Here is a 13,750-nt window from a genome sequence, read left to right as displayed (position 1 = left end):
CAGGCTGGATGAAACCTTGGGCGGCATGGTTTAGTGTGAGGTGTCCCTGCCCATGGCAGGGGGGTTGGAACTAGATGATCTTAAGGTCCTTTCCAACCCTAACTATTCTATGATTCTAATAGGAGTAGGTAAAAAAACAATTAAGTTAAATATACAAATATATTTTGAGGGATTGAAGACATCACAACAACAAAAAATCCCTTAAAAAAATGAATCACAGATTTAGCCCTTTTTTCTAAGTTTGTTATGTTCTAAAATATGCAATTAATTAAAAAATATAAAGTGCATTAGGTTTCTTGTTTTTAAAATGTTTTTCAGAAAGCAAGTCAATGAATAGGTGTATGAATGCTGTCCTACGTTCCAGAAAAGTGTTTCCTCCATTACAGCAGCTAACAAAGGAATTTTGCTAGCTTCATCTTAGCCAGCTTTTCACATCAGCAGAGCACACAAAGAATCAAAGAAAAAGACTCCTAGTAACAGCCGACAAACAACTTGGTTACACATAAGTTTGGTTTTACTTATTGCAAAACTTTAAGTAAATTTTCTCTACTACTGAAAAAAACCCTTTGAAGCCAAAGAATCTTCTAATACACAGTGCAAAGGACTACAATTGTTTAAGGCCTGCAGTCTAACAGTAAGTTAAACACTTTTAATTACTTTGCAAGTTAATTTAATAATTAGAAGTATAACAGCAGCATCGTCTTACAATTCTGTTTGAATTTAAAAAATGGCGAATTCTACGCAGTGTCAACTGGTGTAATTTAACCACTGGATTTTTCCTTCACAGAAGCCACAAGCTAAGTGTCCCAGTTCCTTCATTCTTAGCATGTTTTTACACTATCTGGATTTAGGCATAACATAAGAGAAAGTTTCCGACTCTTGAAGCTTTTACTACCTCTTCTGTACTTGCAAACTTCTCTAATTCAAAGATATGTGACTGGTAGGAAGGAGTTAATGGGAGCTTTCAGATGACAGAATTCATTTCTCAAAAAGAGTACGAGACATCCGTTCAAGGAGAAAAACTTTAAATTCCTACTGAATTACACTAGACTGAAATTGATGGGACAATCAGATCCCCTGGCAACTACTAATCCGGTAGATAAAACGATTTCTATTCAAACCAAGTGCTAAGATACTAACGGTGAGCTGAAGGCTAAGGACTAAAGCATATCTTCATCATAATGCAAACTTGCTTTAAATTTGACAGCTGTAAGAGTACACTTCCCAAATTTAGGTTCAGTGGCCTTAGTCTGAAATGTAAGAAGCCAAGACACACCAAGTCCAGCCATTTAGACTGCCCGAGCTGCCAACTACCTGCACCTAAAACCATGCAGGAGCAGAGGGGTGAGACAGCCCAGTATGACAGATAGAACTTAAGGCATCTATGGTGTCCTAAACCAGGAGGGCGTTTTTATTACTTTTTTTTTTTTTTAAATTACCTGTTCATCAGGTAAACAGAAACTACAGATGTCTGGACATGTACTTCATGTGGAAACTTCTTCCTTACTTTACAACATGAAAGTTGATGCTTCTTAAGACAGCCTCCCTTCCATTTCAGTAGTTTTGAGCTCTAACTACTAACAACTGATTCGAACCCAGCACGTGCATGACTGACTTAAAAGTAACTGATTGGTTCTGCCATGTTCAAAAAACATTCATGGCTGAAAACAATTGCACACACAAAGAATTTTATTATGTTTTATAAATATCTTTCAGGGGACGGCAATATGTAGCTGTGCTAACAGAGAAATTTTCAGTCAGCTTTTCTGAATGTGTGAATGTGGAAACATGTGGCAAACACACCTAACAAAAGCTGAGACCTAAAATAACCACATAGAATTCTACTTTTGCACTCACTTTGGAATAACATGATCAAAAAGTGTGATGAACAGAACCTTCACTTGAGGACCAAAGACTTGCTGTCTCATCTTAGTGTATGAAGATGCCAATAAAACATGGTCATACATAAAGACACAAAATTAAGATATTACCTAAAATGGCAACTTGCACTAGTGCCTTAGGAAAAGCCTATTTTAGCTGTTGCTCAATTTCAGCGAACAGATGGAAACATTTAAAGTTTGGGCAACAAGAATTATTTCTCAGTAATTCAATAATTTTGTAATAACATCAAGGTAACCTGAAAACCAGATAAGAATGTCTAATTCTCAGTGAACTGAGATATGCACAACCTGATGTGGCTAATTCAACACCCCAATCATTAGCATACTCTTCTTGACATTCTGCATTAGCAGTATGAATAAGAGTGTTCAAAGTCTTTCTTCAAGTGCAGTAGCTACAGTTTTTTTGAGGGTCACGTTTTTTAATACTTCCAGTAGCATGTACCTCTTTGTTGTGGTTTAAACCCACTCAGCCAGCACTGCACCAGCTACTGAGAAGGTGAAAAAAATGAATGCTACTGCTAAACCCAGGATCCTCTTCAAAAATGTGAATGCTACAGAAAATGACTCATACACAAACCCAGAGTTTCAGAGAAAACTGAGAAAGACTGATGTACTTTCGAAAAAGCCAAGACAAGCACTATTAAAATTAACCTCCATTGTGTTGTTATATATATATATACCTAACAAAGCCACGATACAAAATATGTCCTAACAAAACAAAAACAGTCCTAACATTGTGTAAGTTCACATACTTAACAGTTAGCTGTTACTAAATGGAATGACTGAATTAGTAATTTTTAATTGGGGTTCCAAATAGTCAACACAAACCAGACACAGTCTTCTGAATTACTTATTTTTTGAACTATAAACATGTCCTCTGCTGAACTACCAACAACATTATGTACCAGTGCTTTGCTACAAAGCAATGTTCATCTACTCCAGGTAAAAAATTTATCCTAAAACATACATGAAACTGTAGTAAATGGAAACAGTCAAATAATTTGTAACTGCTGTAGGTCAGCCCAATAAAGCACACTATGATAAACACAGTAGGATAAAAAAAGTTTGTACTTCAGTACCTTAAAGTATTTCAGGTAGCAGATGAAAATGATCAGTTTGAAATAAGATTTTTCTTTAGACAAACTTGTGGTTTATTCTTCCAAAGAAACCTTAAATACAGAAAATATGACTTCACTTGCACAGAAGTAATACGATAATCTAGTATTCCTCGTATCATCATCAGCAACTATTGTTATAATCCATGTACCAAAATATTTTATTCAGTATCTCTTCCTACTTGATGTAACCAAGTCATTTTGTTGCAGTTAATCTGGCAGCACAGAATAAACTACCTTTTCTACTTCATCAGTTTTATTCATTTATACAAATCCCACAGCAACCTCTGAATTTGTTGCAACCATACACTGAACAGCAGCCAGGGCTCTTGCAACACAGGTCCCAAAGCTGAAAATACAAACTTCATGTGCAAGTATGAAAGAATACAAGTCTGTTGAAGCATTCAGATTTCACACTGCTCTTCTAAATTCTTCTCAGGCAAACACCACAGCTCTTTACTAATGGCAGGGCAGACTGTTCAGCAGCTCTGTGTAAGTTTTGCTGATATGTTTGACAGAAATGTTTTTTGGTAGCATATTTTCCAGATGCTATTTATGAGAAGACTAACACATAAAACTAATAAAAAGGAATAGAAAAAAAGGAACAGAAGCTTATTTTAATTTCTGCTTTCAAATTTTTGTGTCATCAGCAACAGAAGATAACTTGGAAGCTGTCAGGTATGCAACTAGGTATGAAGAGGCATGCCAAGCAGTAGATCCAACATACCTTGGATATGCCCTGACCAAAATGACTACAGGAACAGGCAGGGACTGTTGCACTGTAAAGATGGTTTGAGGGAAGCTAAAGTAAACTGAAAAGCTGAAGAGGTAGAATTTTTTTTTTTTTATTTCACATGTTAAAATAGTAGTACTTTAAAAAATCTTAATCCATGAAGCTTTTTGGAACTATAGCAAAATAATTTAACATCATTATGCCACTATGGAGTTGAGGTCAGATGTACTGACATGTTTTACATGGATTTTGAATAGCCCTAGCATTAAGTTATTTGACATTCATGGAATCATCTCTGGTTAAGACGAATAGCAATACATTACTACAGGTTGTATTTTAGCAACTGCAATACTGCAAGCTTAGCAAGGAATTCAGGATTTCAGGTATCTTGTATTACTATATGTACATTTACATACATTAGCTGTTATAATGGAAAAGTTATTCAGTGATTTACAAGCATAGCGCTTAAGCACAACTATCAGCTTTGAAACCTATCAATCTCATTTTTTCTTTCTTGTTTTTAGCTGGCACTAGCACAAGAAGCTCTGGCATGGATTATTTTCAGTTTGCACACATTTAAAGCCAGTGTTGACTGCCTGGACAGTTGATTTAAAATTGTCATGTTCCCTTTAACAGAGCAAGATTTACAAGAGGGCCATAAAGATTTCCTGTACTATTAACTGTTCGATTTCCAGCACCTTAGAGAAAGGCTCATCTTTGCTTTTCTCTACATATCAAAGCAACTTTTTCAAATCACTGAAAATTATAACAGGACTTCCTAGAGGCAAAGTGCCTCCTTACTCTTTGTCCCATATACACTATAAGCATGGATATCCCAGGATTTATCAATGGCAAAGCAAAACATTTCTCTCTGGGAGCTGGCCTGACAACCATCTACCTACTCCTGCAATGGAAAGTACACAACATTTCAAAACTTCTTTCACTTTCCCAGGCTCCCTGGCCTGGCAGCTCAGAGCTCTCAGACCACTGCTCAGGCCTGAGCCTTTACAGCCACCAGCACCATGGAGCAAAGCTTATGCACCAAGAGAGCTGCGTGGGGAAGAGGTAGAGTCACCATCCTGTGAGGGATTTAGAAGACGTGAACCCAGGACAGTGGTGCTTCATGACATGGTTTAATGGTGGACTTGGCAGTGCCAGGTTAACAGCTGCACTTGATCTTCAAGGTCTTTTCCAAGGTCTTTTTCTGATCAAATTTATGGCTGTGACTAAATAATCTGCATCCCTATCCAACCAACAATTGAGCTGAAGAACAGTGATTTAAAAATGTTCATAGAAAATGATGGGAAAGGCAAAAAAACAAGCACATGAAACTGAGAAAGAACTGTAAGCACTGTACAAAGCTATGTCCTGTTGAACCCCAGGTGCCTGCTGCACCCAAGATCATCTCTGCAGACAAATCCTGATCTTGATATTGAACTGTAAACACAGGATACAAAGACTCACTCTACTCTCCTAGACCCTGAAGACATCTCTCCTTTGTTGCTCTCCCTGAGGATGGACAGCATTTCCCAGCAGTTTCTTACCCCTCAGGGTACACAGAAAAGCAAGGGACTGCATTAAGGACAAACAACCTGCTCTTTGCAGGTCTGTGCAAGCTCAGATGCCTGATGCTGTTTTGCAGGGGCTATTTTTTTTTTTCTTCCTAATTATCAACTTATACATTCTCTGCATTTCCCTTTTTTGTTTCAATAAGTAGTTACTACATTTTTGGATTTAATAAAGCGCCAGGAATTAACATAACTCTGGTCTTAGACTGCGTTCTTCAGAAGGGACAAAAAAGAACAGGCATCTCATTTATTTCTGGTAGCTTTCATTTTAACAGCAGTGATAAACACATTCTTCCATTTTTTGCGCAAAAGGTGATACTGCCGTTCAGGTACATATGAAGTTACCAGACAGCTTTCTGGAATGTTATTTTATTTCAACAGAAACTTGTTAAGTGTAAATAGTTTATAAAATTAGGAAGCAGGATGAGATTATGAAAGCAACCAGAACTGACACCATATGACGTTAAGGTAAAATATTTTGTAAGCATTTCTCTAATATAATCAGGTTTCTCTATGCTTCTTCGGAAGGACTCATTCCATCTCCCGCTCTCCCTGCTGCCAGCTCCATCTTCCTTAGCAAAGGAAACACTTCTTCAAACTGCAGAAAACAAGCTGAAAGTCTACTAATTCTGACATAGTCACCAGGTAATTACCTTCCCTTAGCATCATGTATATTATGCAAAACTCACCTAGTGCTGTTATTACTGGGCAGGCATCACTCCTGCAGCCCACATGTGACACTTCTTTCTGCCTTTCTAATCGTCCCACACACAACCTATGTATACCCAACTGTTCAGGTACCCTACCTTTAATGGGTGAAGTTATCCAGCATTAAGCTTCTTTCTAGAAGACTTCTTTGGAATGCTGCAAAACTGGTATTTTTTAAACAGCTAATGAGTACAAGTTTTCCCAAACTGAATTACATGGTTTTACCTCCTTCTGGATACACAGTGATATATCATGCAATGGAAACATACAGTTTCTGTCAAAGGGCTTGGCACAATCTGGGCTTGAAGCACTGACAACCACTGCCCATGCCATGCAAGTGTCCATATAAGAGCACTAGCTGTTGATGTCCTACTATCATATGCTTTACTCACCACCACACTAGTGAAACATTCAAACAGTACTTCACACAGAATGGAAACCCTCTCCTGATGAGTCATCACGACTTCTCTTTCTTTTTTGGCACCAGCAGGGATCACAGCAAATTAACAGGCATGCAAGAAAGCTCTCTTCCTGCATCCCAAATCTCTAAAGCCATTTTTGGACTTGTATGCGTGAACCATTGAAATAACAACAGATGAAGAGACAGTTTGATTCCTGAAAAGGACTGGCCAAAGGCCTTCAATCTTGCGTTCCTGTCAAAATACATCCAAAGATATAGTATGTGAAATCTACCAAAAGCTGTTAAAAACAAAATCAACCTAATGAGGTAGACAGCTAGTTCTACCTTTCTTTATGATGTAGTTACAAAATGTTAAAGGTGCAAATCATATGGACCCTAGAGATCACCAACATCTGAAAGCATCTGAAATGACACTAAGATTATGCATTTGAGGGTGAGGCAACTGAAAATTATGTAAAGTTTAAGTTCTAATGTTCAAAGACTACCTTGAAGGTAGTAGCATGTATTTAGCTATTTTAGTATATTGTCTTTAAAAGCATGGATCAGGTTTGGGGTTTTAGTGTACTCTTTTCCTTCCAAGCCTTGAAAGCATTAATGCAGCATTCTCTGCTTTAAGCTTTCAGAAATACTTCTATATTTTGTTTTACTGCCAAACCTTTAACTGGAGTGGAAAAGGCCAAGCTCAGGGTATGCTGCCTCCACAGGGTCGACTGGGGCAGGAGAGAAGTAAGTGGAACCTACCTGATAATGTGTGTTTTAAGTACCAGGGGTAAAGGACTGTCTGTCCAGTCTTTAAGATCTCCTGTGGCAATTGCTAAGGCCAGACACCAATTTTTGCAGCACTCCTCTTCAGCAGACACAGAGAAGGGAACTTAGAGGGGTACACAATGCATACAACATAAATTTAGATAAATCTCAATGAATCAGAGGGTACCTCACCATTTACATTTGTTGGCCAAACCCTGAATCTAGTAGTGTTTTAAACTTAAATCACCAAATTGCTAAAGTTATGGAAAAATTTACTAAAAAAAAAAAAATCCATGCTTATGTTCTCTAGAAAATCTTCACAAAAGAAACTCATCAGAAATATCTTCAACACTCCCCCAAAATCTTTATTTTCTACCTTCTATTAGAGCAAAAGAATCACGGAAATGAATGAGAGAGATGGCTTCAGGATTCAGACAGTGTTCTATAATGTTGCCAATAAACAATTTTTAGATGGGACAAAATACTAGGTAAGTTCAAGGAAATATAAGAAAAAAAAAACTGATATGGAATCTCTAGTCTAGACCTCATATTCCAAAACATGCTGCAAAAATACCTAAATGTGTCAAATCCATAAGGGCCAGACAGGTATTTCAAACAAGATGCCTACCCAGAATGTAGCAACAAGACACATTTCAATCAATACAGCGTTGTACTTCATGAACGTAACTGAAATGCTTTTTCAGTTCTACCACCTATTTCCATAGAGCCAGGACCTAACTCCCACTTAAGTAACTGTATATGATCAATGCCTGTACACTTAAATTTGCCTGCTTTAAAAATCACCTTTTCATCATCACTGCATGACCACATTTAGTTCAATGCTAAAACATATAGTTCAATCCCAGATGCAGGCTTCACAAATTTCTCTTTCTACCTAAACAAACAATTTACTGTCACATCAGTCCAGCAGATATTTTGCATCTTGTGATTTGGTTCCTGCACCTTCCCACAACCCTCTGCCCCTTTTCAGTGAATACATCCCATTATTTTAAATATTGTATGAACATGAATCTAAGCTAAAACTTGCTCTAAGGAACACAACCCTGCTAAATCCAACATGTAAGGAAGAACTTATAGCCCTTGCAGCCTCTCCTTCCCTCCCTTCCTGTCGGCTCACTTGCCAGAAGTATGAGTTCCAGGCTGAGGGGGCTAAACTGGCTTTAGCTTCTTATATACACTTAGTTCTGGATTTAGGAATTGATCATGGTGGAGGAAGTCAGACACTTTTTTCCTTCCAGTCAAAAATGTAATCCACCTGACCCAAACCCAAAAGTCATTTGCAGCTTTAGCTGCTCCTTCACAAGGGCTCTGTGACAGGATAGACAAGAAGACAACGCGGTCACAGAGCACTGAGGGCTTCTGCACCAGTCAGAACCCAGAGCGTACGCTCTAAATATACAGCAATGGAATTTTTCCCCATCACAGAATTTTGTGTTTAACTACATATTGTTGTTTAGTCTGAAGAAGGAAAGGCTCAGGGGGAACCTTATCACTCACTACAACTACCTGAAAGGATGACAGGGAGAGGAAGCAGCTGATCTCTTCTCCCAAGTAACTAGTGACAGGACAGGAGGTAATGGCCTGAAGTTGCTCCAGGGGAGGTTTAGATTGGATATGAGGAAAAATTTATTCACTGAAAGAACAGGTATTGGAACAGGCTTTCCAGGGAAGTGGCGAAATCACTGTCCCTGGAAGCGTTCAAAAAACATATAGATGGGGCCATCAGTGATATGGTTTAATGGTGGTCTTGGCAGTCCTGGGGTAATGGCTGGACTTGATGATCTTAAAGGTCTTTTCCAGCCTAGTATCTGGGGCAGCACTAGCCTTAATAAATGCTTCAGCATCCAAAATATCTAGAAATTCTACTTAACATCTACCACATTGTTTCTAGCAGCAACTTAGGGGATAAAACAAGTAAGACATGTCAGTAATAATGCTGCAAACTTTGCACACTAGGTATCAACTTTATGCTAGAGAGCACTAGCAAAAGTACGCTAGTCTGTGTCTCTTAGCACACTGTATGGCACATCATTCTCACACAAATGGCTTTCACAAACATTTCCCAGTTGGCATGATTTTTTCCTTTTTGCAAATAGTGCAAGAAAATGTGAAAGCATGTGTACAACTAAAGGAGCTGAAGAAAGTAAACCACTCTAGAAGAACAAGCAAGAATACACTTATGAAAGATTTAGTACTTAAAAAGAAAATATTTAAGCCCTTCCACATGAAAGGTAAAGCAGTATTGATTTTACATAAAATGCAATTCCTTGCTATTATAAGTAATTACACATGCAAACACTTCGGGGTGATATAGTGAGCTCACCATCACGGCAGGACTTTGAAGCAACATCATGTACCTTTTGAATAGACAAGGTTTAAATTAGGTTTTGCAAAAACTGACAGCCTGCATGCTGAAGGATGCCAGACAAAAGTCACTGTGGTCTCTCCTGGCCCTTGGGCTTTTAAATTCCCTTACTCTCTTCTTAGATACCTAGGAAAAAACAGGACCTGTCTTGGGCAGGAAGGCAAAATAAGGAGGGTACAGCTAAAGACAGATGACACAACTAAAGAATCTATGTCCATTAGAAGGCATCACTCCCATCTTCACTTGAAGATATGCTTTTACAACACTTACTTCCAGTTTGAAAACATTTTATCATTGATCAGTTGCACTGCACTCTTTCACATGAGAACTCAAATATAACGTGGTGCATTAAGCATGTGTTTACAGAGTCTGCTTCACCAAGGCAGCAGGCGGCGGCTCTGGAAAATGCAGCTTATCTCTCTTCATTCACCCTGCCTTCCAAATGACCCCCATCTCATGTGGCGTGTAGTTTAGATGTCTGGACCTTGCTCCCTCAGTCTTTATCAGATTGCTCCCTCCCCCCCTCCCTGGAGCTGCATCTGGACTGGTTAATTTGTAGTTATAAACCATCTTTTATCGCCTCAGATGAAATTTTAGTTTTGCGTTCCTGTAGCACAAATCAAAACTATTCATAAAGAACTTATAATTTCATATGTTTAGATGGGACAGTCATGATAATCTAATCTGAGGGCACTGAACCTCATTTGGAAACACGTGTGTCGAACCATAGCACCTCTCCTATGGAGACAGGTTGAGAGAGCTGGGATTGTTCAGTCTGGAGAGGAGAAGGCTCTGGGAAGGCTTTAGAGTGGCTGCCAGTATCTAAAGGGGCCAGGAAGAAACATGGAGAGTGGCTTTTTATAAGGACATGGAGGGACAGGACAAGGGAGAATGGCTTTCAACTGGCAGAGGGGGATACTTAGGTCAGATATTAGGAAGAAGTTCTTCCCTGTGAGGGTGGTGAGGCCCTGGCACAGGCTGACCCAGAGACGCTGCAGCTGCCCCATCCCTGTCAGTGTTCAAGGCCAGGTTGGACAGAGCTTTGAGCAACCTGATCGGGTGGAAGCTGTCCTTGCCCATGGCAGGGAGATTCAAACTAGATGATCTTTAAGGTCCTTTCCAATCCAAACCATTCCAGGATGCTATGAAATCAATGACACTTGTCTTCTCACATTAAACAGAAGATTTCAAAATACTGTATCTTACTGCTGAATGCGAGCCCTACACAACCTTTACAGTGGATATTTAACTTACTTATCTTCAGTTAAACTGGGAACAACTGGTGCATTTTGGAAGATGTACCAGTAAATCATCCTAAAGCAGTGACCCGTTTTGCTAACAAGAAACTAGAAAGATCTTTCTTATGTGCTAGAAGGGTAAAAAACCCATTATTTTCCGGTATCTTTAGTGTCACCATGATGAAATGTCAATATTCTGCTGCTCACATTGTGAACACAAGGAGGCTTATTTTTTTTAATTATTATTTTAAAGAAAAAGGGAACTAAATAAAAATAGGTGTGTTTACGGTGTACTCCCACTATCCTAAACAAGTAAGCAAAAATGCAGGTTTTGGGGTTTGTTTTGTTTGTTTTTTTGTTTGGTTTTCATTGGACACAGCATTTCTGTTTTTCAGTTCTGAAATATATTTCAGTTTTTAGATAATGAACAGAACGCAATTTTAGAAGAATAATGAAAATCATCATTTTTACGTATGTACTACTTCTGCATAATAATTCCCACTGAAATGATACTACCAAAAAGTCTTTTAATGTACAAAGCAAACAGAAAAAAACAACTGAATTACAGAAACATGTTTGGTAGTAACCACCAAATTTTATACCACCATGCCGAGAAAGGTGCCTGGCTCAGTTTTCACTCTGCTTAATTCCTTCTAAAATAAGATATTGTAAAATAACTGTTTTTTACAAGATTGCAGGTATATAGTTAAGGTAAGAGGGCTATCCACAGTCTTAATACTATTAATTACAGATGGCAAAGTTATCTAAATATTGGCAATGTCTTTAAGTGGCATGATCTAAATCAGCAATTTGCTAACTTGCTACACTGGAAGATACACATTCTGCAGTTTCATAATACGAATGAATTCGCAGTGTGTTTTAAAGTGTCCCTTTGCAGGAACAACAGCACTTTCCTCTAGCATCACTGGTTCCAAATAATTCAAGGATCACAACCAATTTTAATAAATATTAACTTGCTCAAGACGTGCATAAATTTCTGTTGATACAACAGTTAAAGAGAGTTTACTAATAGTTTCGTACTTTAAATGGTATTTTAACAGAATGGTATTTGAGGAAAATGACCTACTGACCAATCTTCTGTATAGACATATATACTATTATTTAAGTTAATGTTGAACTAATTATATTTTTCAGCTACTAGCAGTTATCCAATCTTCTGCAAGCCAACTGAAATACTAACATTAAACTTTCATCAGGTAAAGTTTTACTTTCTCCAGCTGTGAAATTTCATAGTACACACAAGGTACTTTATAACTTTATCAAGGTTTCTTGAATATTTGGGATTTGTAAGTCAGACAACCCCCAAAAAAACAACAAACCCTCCCTCCCCCCCCCGACCTTTATTCTGAGTTGCTTTTAACTAATTACAGAGCTGTTGTATGGTAACATACACTGTATTTACCCACACTGGAAGACATCTCACTGTTTCACACCTACAGAATACAAAAGCCAAGGACTTTGAATAATGCCAGTATCTATCTGTTGAATTTCCTTTCAGGCTATGTAATACTATTTCTTCTTCAAGAGATGAAATTGTGTTAAAAAAACCGCAACTGAAGCATATGTGTAATGGGTATATATTTAATTCTATACTCTGAGAATACAATATAAACTGAAAGCTACTCTATGAGAACTTCATTCAACACAATGAGTGTCTTCCAGTCAGAACACCTACATGTCACACTATTCCAGGCTGCCATTATGCCTGCTGTCAACTGTTCATTTGCCTACAGAATCTATCCTGTGAAAATGTCACTTGCTGTCACTCAAAGGCTTCAATTATGCTTGAGATAAAAAGAAAATTAAAGGCAAAAAAGATACATACCTGAACCAATATAAATGTCTACACTGGAAAATGGATAAAACTTCCTAACAAGAATTAGTAGCATAAGCAAAAATACTGTGCTGGAATTATCTAGGTGAGGTTAAGTTACAATACATTATAAAATATACACTATATATATTATACAGCTTTTCCTTGCGTAACTTTTATTGAAGGTGCACCTGTGGCCAGGTTTCCTTCTCCATTCCCTGTTGCCTTTTTCGGGACAGCATCTAGCTACCTTCTCATAAACTACTATCAAATCATACATGAGATTCAACAATAAGCATTTGCATTTATGTATCAATAGTGTAAAAATAACAGCATTTTTTTTTCTAACATCCGCCAGTGGCTGGTTTGAATAACTGGTGCTGGTGATACTGACTAGCAGGTGCTTCCTGCAGATGCAGGTGTCCCCACAGCAAAGACCTGACCAAGCTGGCTTTTCTCCTTGTCTCTTTTCATTCCCTTGGCTCCGTGTTGAGCTGTTTGCAATCCTCCCCAGTTAGGCAAAAATTTGGTTCCCTATTCTATTCCCTACAGACTGGTGGGAAGAGAAAAACTCTTGGCACTCCCACGGCTTTGCAAACAGCCCTAGTTTAAAGTCGGCACAGTCAGCTTGGATCACCAGCATTTACCCACATCTGATCTGGCCTTGTAGCACTGGCAGATGAACCACAGCAGTGACATCTCTTTTTAGTATTTTCACTCCCCTTAACCATTAGATTTTAATCATGACTGCGGGCCTCCAAGAATGTTAATCTGTGGTGAGGTGAAAAGAAAACAAAATGAAATACCAAATTGAGAAAAGCACCTCCACAACCTTAGAGGCCACCTTCATGTAAAGAAAAACAGTAATTTCTTACGTTTTCATTAACAGCTAGATTTTAATTTTGCTACTTTTGAGCTTCTTTTTAGAGCACTGCTTTGGGTGGTTGGTATTTTTTTTGCTTTTTTTTTTTTGCTTTGTGTTTTTTTTTTTTTAGGGGGAATTTTGAAAATAAAAATCAAGGATCTGAATTTGGTTTGGTGTTACCGCAGAAAAGAATAACACAATTTATCCTAGGTACTAAATTCTAACTACATTCCT

The 13,750-nt window shown here is 38.1% G+C and overlaps 1 protein-coding gene across 17 annotated transcripts in view; it reads right to left on the bottom strand.

The window, feature by feature from the left end:
* The window catches only part of MBD5 (methyl-CpG binding domain protein 5), a 154,187-nt gene that overhangs the window by 77,708 nt on the left and 62,729 nt on the right, over window positions 1-13,750 (bottom strand). Inside the window, exon 1 of one of the 17 annotated variants that reach the window (XM_061445354.1) lies at window positions 6,124-6,895. The exons of the other annotated variants lie outside the window; for them this stretch is intronic. The gene's annotated coding sequence lies outside the window, so the exon portion shown is untranslated. Of the gene's footprint in view, window positions 1-6,123; window positions 6,896-13,750 lie in introns of those variants that run through there. 17 annotated transcript variants of the gene reach the window in all.

Source organism: Pezoporus flaviventris, unplaced genomic scaffold, assembly GCF_033815535.1.
Source record: "Pezoporus flaviventris isolate CSIRO_AGI_PZ_B2104156 unplaced genomic scaffold, CSIRO_AGI_Pfla_v1 ptg000001l, whole genome shotgun sequence".
In the NCBI taxonomy this organism is placed as follows: domain Eukaryota; kingdom Metazoa; phylum Chordata; class Aves; order Psittaciformes; family Psittacidae; genus Pezoporus; species Pezoporus flaviventris.
This window is presented reverse-complemented; position numbering and strand designations above follow the sequence as displayed.